Source organism: Pithys albifrons, chromosome 26, assembly GCF_047495875.1.
Source record: "Pithys albifrons albifrons isolate INPA30051 chromosome 26, PitAlb_v1, whole genome shotgun sequence".
Classification (NCBI taxonomy): Eukaryota; Metazoa; Chordata; class Aves; order Passeriformes; family Thamnophilidae; genus Pithys; species Pithys albifrons.
In genome coordinates, this window is record NC_092483.1 from 4178692 (window position 1) to 4188001 (window position 9310).

Genomic DNA, 9310 nt, shown 5'->3' on the forward strand with positions numbered 1-9310 from the left:
TTAAAACTTCATACACAGGGTGAACAGGCTGGTTATGTAAACACTCATTTCTGAAGGTCAAACCAAAGGAGATATAGTTGGAGCCTTAAGCTCTGTATTGTGAATTTTGAAAAGCATAGACTCAGAAATATTAATGAATAAGCTAGAAACAGTGACCAGCAATTTGAATCAGTTGCAACACCCTTTAAAGTCTTCCCTTTCAGCTTTAGTGGTCAAAAAGTTAGTGTCAGATGTATTGCTCCCCTGGGAAGAAACTAATGAAAAAGACCATCAGCTGATTGCTGGTGCTTTAGGAACACTGCAAGCCAATGTTTCCCTACCACTGAGCTGTATTCAAACACAAACTTGGGTACAAACTATGATGGCAGCCATCATCAGAGAAGGTGAAGGTGGCATTTTACAAACAGAAACTCGGGCAGTGATTGGTAAAACGCAACAAAGTTTGAAAGAGAGTTTCAATCATGGTGGAAAATACTTAATTTCACTTACAACTTTGTTAAAAGCATAGCCACAGCCTTTTTTTAACAATACAAAAGGCACAAGTTAACAAAATCTACCTAATTATTGCATTAGGAACAAACCATAACAGAACTGTACTTCAGCCACTAGAACATTGTGCTGGTTTAAAGGCGAACCAGCAGGGGAAATGAACTCACCACAAGAGGGATTATAAGTCAGAGCTAAAATTTAATAATAATATTACAATAACAACACTGACACAAAAGGGAAATTGCTTTCAACTCACAAAACCCAACCAGTATAACCCAGTGTCCTGGGGCACAAACCCAAGGGGGTTTGTTTGCCCTTGTACTGAGACCCCTGTGGTTCCCCCAAGTCCAGAGCAAAAGGAAAAGAAAAACCTTTTTGCATTACCCACCAAGTGCAACCAGGTCCTTGAGCAAAGACAATCCCTCGGATGGGTTTGCCTTTGTTTGAGGTGGGACTAACCCAAACAGTCTTTCCTAACATACCTCTCATATGGACCACAGGGACTTTATCTCCATCTACAGTATTCAAGAGTTCTGATTGGGCAGGGCCAGCTCGATTGATGGAGCCCCGGGTGTTGACCAACCAGGTGGCCTTTGCCAAATGCAGCTCCCAGTGTTTGAAAGTTCCCACACCCAACGCCTTCAAGGTGGTTTTCAGCAGTCCATTACATCGCTCAACTTTCCCGGCAGCTGGTGCATGGTAGGGGATATGATACACCCACTCAATGCCGTGCTCTCTGGCCCAGGTGTCTATTAGGCTGTTCTTGAAGTGGGTGCCATTGTCAGACTCTATTCTTTCTGGTGTGCCGTGTCTCCACAGGACTTGTTTTTCAAGGCCCAAGATGGTATTCCGGGCAGTGGCGTGAGATACGGGGTATGTCTCCAGCCATCCAGTGGTTGCCTCTACCATGGTCAGCACGTAGCACTTGCCTTGGCGTGTTTGGGGAAGTGTGATGTAGTCAACTTGCCAGGCTTCCCCATACCTGTATTTCGACCACCGTCCACCATACCATAGAGGCTTCACCCGGTTGGCCTGCTTGATGGCAGCACATGTGTCACAGTCAGGGATAACCTGTGAGACACTGTCCATGGTTAGATCCACCCCTCGGTCACGAGCCCATCTGTATGTCGCATCTCTGCCCTGATGACCAGAGGCATCATGGGCCCATCGAACTAGAAACAATTCACCTTTATGCTGCCAATCCAGATCTACCTGAGAGACTTTAATCCTGGCAGCTCGATCCACCTGCTCGTTGTTACGATGCTCCTCATTAGCCCGGCTCTTGGGTACATGAGCACATACATGACGGACCTTCACACTCAGCTTCTCTACCCGGGCAGCGATGTCCTGCCACATCTCAGCCGCCCAGATGGGTTTCCCTTTGCGCTGCCAGCCGGCCTTTCTCCAACGCTCCAGCCATCCCCACAGAGCATTGGCCACCATCCACAAGTCAGTGTAAAGGTAGAGTCTTGGCCACTTCTCTCGTTCAGCGATATCCAAAGCCAGCTGAACAGCTTTCAGCTCTGCAACCTGACTTGATCCACCTTGTCCTTCAGTCGCTTCTGCAACTCGACGTGTAGGACTCCATACAGCTGCTTTCCATTTCCGGCTCGTCCCTACAATGCGGCAAGAGCCATCTGTGAAGAGAGCATATCGCTTCTCCTCTTCTGGTAGCTGGTTATATGGTGGGGCCTCCTCAGCTCGTGTCACCTGCTCCTCTTCTTCTTCAGAGGACAATCTGAAACTCTCACCTTCCGGCCAGTTGGTGATGATTTCCAAAATCCCAGGGTGATTAGGATTCCCTATCCGGGTTTGCTGCGTGATCAGAGCAATCCACTTACTCCATGTAGCATCAGTGGCGTGATGGGTAGAAGGAGCTTTTCCTTTGAACATCCAGCCCAACACTGGTAGTCGGGGTGCCAGGAGGAGCTGTGCCTCAGTGCCAATCACTTCTGAGGCAGCTCGAACTCCTTCATAAGCTGCCAGGATCTCTTTCTCAGTTGGGGTGTAGCTGGCTTCAGATCCTTTGTATCCCCGACTCGAGAATCCCAGTGGTCGTCCTCGAGTCTCCCCAGGTACTTTCTGCCAGAGGCTCCAGGATGGGCCGTTCTCCCCGGCTGCAGTGTAGAGCACATTCTTCACATCCTGTCCTGTCCTGACTGGCCCAAGGTCTACTGCATGGGTAATCTCCTGTTTAATCTGCTCAAAGGCTTGTTGTTGTTCAGGGCCCCACTGGAAATCATTTTTCTTCCGTGTCACAAGGTAGAGAGAGCTTACAATCTGACTGTACTCAGGGATATGCATCCTCCAAAAGCCCACGGCGCCTAGGAAAGCCTGAGTTTCCTTCTTGCTGGTTGGTGGGGACATAGCTGCCATTTTGTTGATCAGCTCTGTTGGAATCTCACGACGCCCATCTTGCCACTTCATTCCTAGGAACTGAATTTCCTGAGCAGGTCCCTTGACCTTACTTCGTTTAATGGCAAAACCAGCTCTTAGGAGAATCTGGATTATCTTCTTTCCTTTCTCAAAAACCTCCCCTGCTGTGTTCCCCCATACAATGATGTCATCGATGTACTGTAGATGTTTTGGAGCCTCACCCTTTTCCAATGCAGTCTGGATCAGTCCATGGCAAATGGTGGGACTGTGTTTCCACCCCTGGGGCAGTCGATTCCAGGTTTACTCCACCCCCTTCCAGGTGAAAGCAAACTGCGGCCTGCACTCTGCTGCCAACGGAATGGAGAAAAAGGCAATGGCAATGTCGATGGTGGCATACCACTTGGCTGCCTTGGACTCCAGCTCATACTGAAGCTCCAGCATGTCCGGCACAGCGGCACTCAGGGGGGGTGTGACCTCATTGAGGCCACGGTAATCCACCGTCAGCCTCCACTCTCCACTGGACTTTCGTACTGGCCATATGGGGCTATTAAAGGGTGAGTGAGTCTTGCTGACCACCCCTTGGCTCTCCAGCTCACGAATCATCTTGTGTATGGGGGTCACAGAGTCTCGGTTAGTGCGGTATTGCCGACGGTGCACTGTGGCTGTGGCCAGCAGTACCAATTGTTCTTCAACTTTCAGCAGTTCCACAGCAGAAGGGTCCTCTGAGAGGCCAGGCAAGGTGCTCAGCTGTCTGATTTCCTCTGTCTCCACAGCAGCTATGCCAAAGGCCCAACGCAGTCCCTTTGGGTCTTTGAAATACCCATTCCTCAGGTAGTCTATGCCAAGGATACATGGGGCTTCTGGACCAGTCACAATGGGGTGTCTATGCCATTCCTTCCCTGTCAAGCTGACTTCAGCTTCCAGTACAGTCAGCTGTTGGGATCCCCCTGTCACCCAAGAAATAGAGATGGATTCTGCCCCAATGTATCCTGATGGCATCAATGTGCATTGTGCACCAGTGTCCACTAAAGCTTTGTATTTCTGTGGGTCTGATGTGCCAGGCCACCAAATCCACACAGTCCAATAAACCCGATTGTCCCTCTCCTCTGCCTGGCTAGAGGCAGGGCCCCCCTAGTTCTGGTCATGGTATTCACTGCGCTCTCCCTGTGAATATGACCGGGAGGTTCCTTCAAGAGGTTCGGGCATAACATCATCATTCCTATACTGCCTGGAGTCTTGCCCATGAGAGACCGGAGCAGCCTTCAACCTTGAAAAATTCCCTGTGTTAGTTGTGCCTCTTTGCAATTCACGTACCCGAGCTGCTAAGGAAGAGGTGGGTTTCCCATCCCACTTCCTCATATCTTCTCCATGCTCATGGAGGTAAAACCACAGATTGCCACGTGGAGTGTACCCTTTCTCCTTAGCCAGAGGACGCCTGCTTCTGATGGCAGAGACTCTTGTTTGTTCTGGAGAGATATGGAAGAGTCCTTCCTTAATCTTCTCTTCCAGTTCAGCCAGTTTTGTTTCCACAGCTGAGACGTGGGCTCGTAATGGAGCAGTGACAGTGTCTTCATAAATCCTGAGTTTGCTGACCAGTGCACCCACCTTGTCTTCTCCCTCTCTCCACTGCAATGTTGCAAGGTAGCGAGAATACATTTCTGGCCCAAGTCGTGCAAATTTTAACCACATCTGGGATGTGCACTGGACACCATGTGGACTTTTAGGGAATCTCTCATCCTCTAAAAAGATTATCTCCAGTACGGCTAATTCCCTTAAGCACCGGATACCTTGTTCCATCGTGTTCCATTGTCCTTGCTGTACGTGGAGGTCCTCCTTACAAAGATATCTCTCTCTCACGCTTCACAACAGTCACCGCCAGAGGCTGAGAGTTTCCTGTCTCTTTCCAATGCCCTGATCAATGACAACATCTCGAGAAAGGGATCCCAGCTGCCTTGCCTCACTCCCATCTAGAATTGTATCACTGGCTGCAGCATCCCAGATTCGAAGTAGCCAGGTCAAGATGGACTCATTTGCCTGTCGTGTGAACTCTCTCCGGAGCTCACGCAGCTCTCCCAGGGATAGGCACCGGGTGATTATTTCTGGCTCCATTTCTTCTGCTTGAGGTGAAGGTCCTGACTCTTCCTCGTCATGCACTATAAGAACTGATTTGGTCTTTGATTTTCTTTTCTGGACAGGGGTGAATTTCCAGATCATTTGAGGAGAGAAGGTCTCCAAATACTGGCCCATATCTTCCCACTTCCCGTGCCACTCAACATCATCCACTCCCAGGGCAGGCCTCCAGCAAGTCTCCTTAGAAAGTCCAGTTCTGGCCCTAAACATGGTGTATACAGTACAGAAGAGACAAAGCAACACTAACAGCACTAACAGTAAGATTATGCTGTCCCTAACATCAAAAGGAAGCTCAATATTTTCAATGATTGTTGTAGCAAAAGTGAAAAAGTGGAAGTAATCATCTCCGCCAGTTTTCCCCACAGGCTGGGTGCTATTTTTAATGAGACCCGAGAGGTAACAACCCAAAGCAGGACAGGCAGACCAGACTGAATATACATTCACAATGAAATTCACTGCTTCTGATGTTATGACAACATAAACATAGTATATTAATAAAGCAATTTTGATCCTTCTCCCTGGTATTAAAGAGAGCATCAAAATAGACAAATAGTTCCCCATGTGTCGAAATATGAACAGGCCCAGATACACCATCCACATGAATACATCAAGCAACCTGGTAGTCAGGGAGTTTCTGTATCCAAATACACAAAATGAAATTGTAATTCTGACTTCTCTCTCGTGCCCCACATTGGGCGCCAAGAGATGTGCTGGGTTAAAGGCGAACCAGCAGGGGAAATGAACTCACCACGAGAGGGATTATAAGTCAGACCTAAAATTTAATAATAATATTACAATAACAACACTGACACAAAAGGGAAATTGCTTTCAACTCACAAAACCCAACCAGTATAACCCAGTGTCCTGGGGCACAAACCCAAGGGGGTTTGTTTGCCCTTGTGCTGAGACCCCTGTGGTTCCCCCAAGTCCAGAGCAAAAGGAAAAGAAAAACCTGTTGGTACAGGCGAGGGCTGTGGTCTGGGTGAGAGCAGTGATCTCCTCCTGTCGAGGTCCTGCTGCTCCTCTGGATCCGATGAGAAGATCCCAAGGTCTTCTTACCCACCACTTATGTACCCTCAGGGAGCACCCAGTCCCTCCCCCTGGGCGGGGACTCACACAATGCGTGATTAACTCTGGGAGCCAGGGGGTATTGAACTGTTGATGGCCCATTAGCAGCTCCGCCCCCCTCAGGCTGGGTGTGAAGGTGATAATGGCTCCCTGGGCAGCTGCTGTTAATGGTCCATTGTCCTTGGGGAATGAATAGAGGGGGTAGAATACACAGCTTTGATCACCCCCACACAGGGTTAGCTGGTCCCTCCTGCTGAACTAGGACAAACATAAAGTATGGGCCCAGAAAAATGAAAATAAATGGCAAACAATTTTTGACATTAAGGCATGCGCTGTGCAAGAGCAACAAAGATTCATTTGTGAAAGTAACACTATTAAAGCACAAAATATCTGTTTAGATACAGAACAAAGTATTTATCATTTTGAAATACTCCAAATGAAAGCCTGAAAACTGTGACTGTCTATATAGGTAAAGGGTCTGCTTGTTTGCAAACCCTCTGTGACTTCTTGCATATAGATAAACATACTGTAATCGCTACCAATCACTCTAGTATTTGTGTTTGTAATTTTGTTAACATTGAAGGGTGTGATTTTAATTATACAGCTCCAGTAGTTTCATACTTGCTGCTATGATCTGACTATATGTTCTTTTGAGACTTACGGCCCACCCCCATTGGAATGAACCACACGTTGCTTAGAAAGTTGTTACATCACAGACCTGCAGCAGCTACTAAAACGAGTTCAAGGAAATGGTCGAAAGACTCTAATCACAGTACAACATGATATAGAAAAGATTCATCAAATCTTCAAACGAGTCAAACAAGACGGGGAAAATTACTGGTAGGACATCTTTGTAGGGAAGTCCCCATCAGCAACTCAGGTTTTGAATGTACTGATCCACCCTATGTTAGTTTTATTGTTTGTAATTTTGATTTTCACAATAGTTAATTTTGTGTTTAGGTATAAGTTAAGAGTTTTAGCATCTCAAGTGTTAGCCTTACCCATCATGCTCCAATATGAACAGTATGAAAAGCTGTGAAAGAATTCGCAAAATATGTATTAAAAAGGGGGGATTGAAAGAGATATATGCCTTTATCTCAGATAGTGTAGGAATTTAGGGGACTCTGACCCTTGTAGAGAGTTGTATTTTAATCAACTAAGGCTTGGACTGGTGCTATTTTAGTTGATGTTCTCCTAAATCAGTTTAATATCCCAAAATATAGAAAATTTGAGCTAATCAAAGTATACTGGAGTAGTGCACCTGGAAGAAATTAACTTACTCAGGTTATACACTTCACAGAACTTAGTCAATAAAGATTGTTTCTGCTAAGAGGTAAATTCAATAGAGAATTGTTTACATAAAGAACAACCTAAATTTATATTAACCAATGAAAAATGAAAGTGTCTTAGTAGGAACTAGAACAATCAGATAGGAGGCTAGAGGTCAGCAAGAATTAGTCACACATGCCAGGAAACCTGCCAACATGAGGAAGAGCACAAGCCCTATGGGGAGAGGCTGAGGGAGCTGGGGTTGGTTAGCCTGGAGAAGAGGAGGCTCAGAGGTGACCTCATCACTGTCTATAACTTCCTGAAGGGAAGTTCTAGCCAAGTGGGGGCTGGTCTCTTCTCCCAGGCACTCAGCAATAGGACAAGGGGGCACGGGCTTAAGCTCTGCCAGGGGAAATTTAAGTTGGATATCAGAAAAAAATTCTTTACAGAGAGAGTAATCAGGCATTGGAATGGCCTGCCCAGAGAGGTGGTGGATTCACCATCCCTGGAGATTTTTAAATGCAGATTGGACGTGGCACTGAGTGCCATGATCTAGTAAATGGGCTAGAGTTGGACTAAGGGTTAGACTCGATGATCTCAGAGGTCTTTTCCAACCCAATCGATTCTATGATTCTATGATTCTAAGACTCTGTGATGAGAAAGATGCAAGGAGCCCCACAACGCCCCTTCCCCACACTCTTCTACCAAAAAAAAAGGAACTCTAGATGACAATCTTGCTCCATGAAAGAACAGCAAGAAGAAAGCTGAAGGCACCTATGATGCAATGGGGGAGGGGTAAATCTTTGGATGGGGCTTTTGAAAGTTACCATGTATAACTACTCCAAAAGATTGTAACTCAGTTGAAGATACATGGCAAATAATTCCCTATGTTCCCAGCTAGATGAATAAAAGGAATGTCCGATTCAATGACTCTCTGTCATTGGGTTTGATTCTTTGTTTATTATTATTAGTATTAATGCCTTAGGACGTTTTGTATTTGTGTATATATATATATATATTTATATATTTGTATATTTGTAGATTATTATACAGTTGTAGAGTTTCTCTCATTTGAGGTAGCCGCTAACAGTTTTTAACAGCTTTAACTTTGTGCCACATTCCTGGATTTCTCTCTCAAGGGTCAGATAGCTGCCACAACATCATGTTTGGGACCCATGTACCAGGACAGAATCATCATCATCATGTCTAGGCTTCACGAACAAAGATTTGGGAAGGGCACTACCCACGCTTGCTGCAAGCGTGCTTCTGGCTAAAAAGGCCAATATGGGATAGGCAGGTCCGGTCACAAAAGGCACAGCGGAACGTCTCTTTAGGTGATATTGGTGAGGAACGATTCTTTCTGCGGAGTCATTTTCCTCGAGACTGACCCTACGTGCGTTCTCAAAGGAAGCAGCAGCGTTGTGAATGGTGTGTCTCCATGAATCCAAATTGGAGGCCAGAGTGGACCATTGGTGGCAGTCAATATGGCCAAGGCTGAGGTGTTGTTTCAGGGAGTCCTTGTATCTCTTCTTAGGGGCTCCTCTCTTGCGGCAGCCGGTGGTGAGTTCACCATAGAGCACAATCTTCGGGAGGCGGTGATCCTCCATCCTGGAGACATGCCCTGCCCAGCGCAGCTGCGTTCTCATCAGCATGGCCTCGATACTGCTGACCCCTGCCTGTTCAAGAACAGAGACATTGGTCACGTAATCAGACCAGTGAATGTTTACGATTGAATGGAGGCAGCGCTGATGGAAGCGTTCGAGAAGCCACAGGTGGTGGCGATAGATGACCCATGATTCAGACCCATATAAAAGAGTAGACAGAACAATGGCTCTGTAGACACTAATCTTTGTACTTTTCTTCAGGTGTTTATTGGACCAGACTCTTTTATGGAGTTTTCCGAAGGCTCTGTATGCCTTTGCCAGCCTGTTGTCTATCTCTTTGTCAATCTTACCATCTGAGGAAATGATACTTCCCA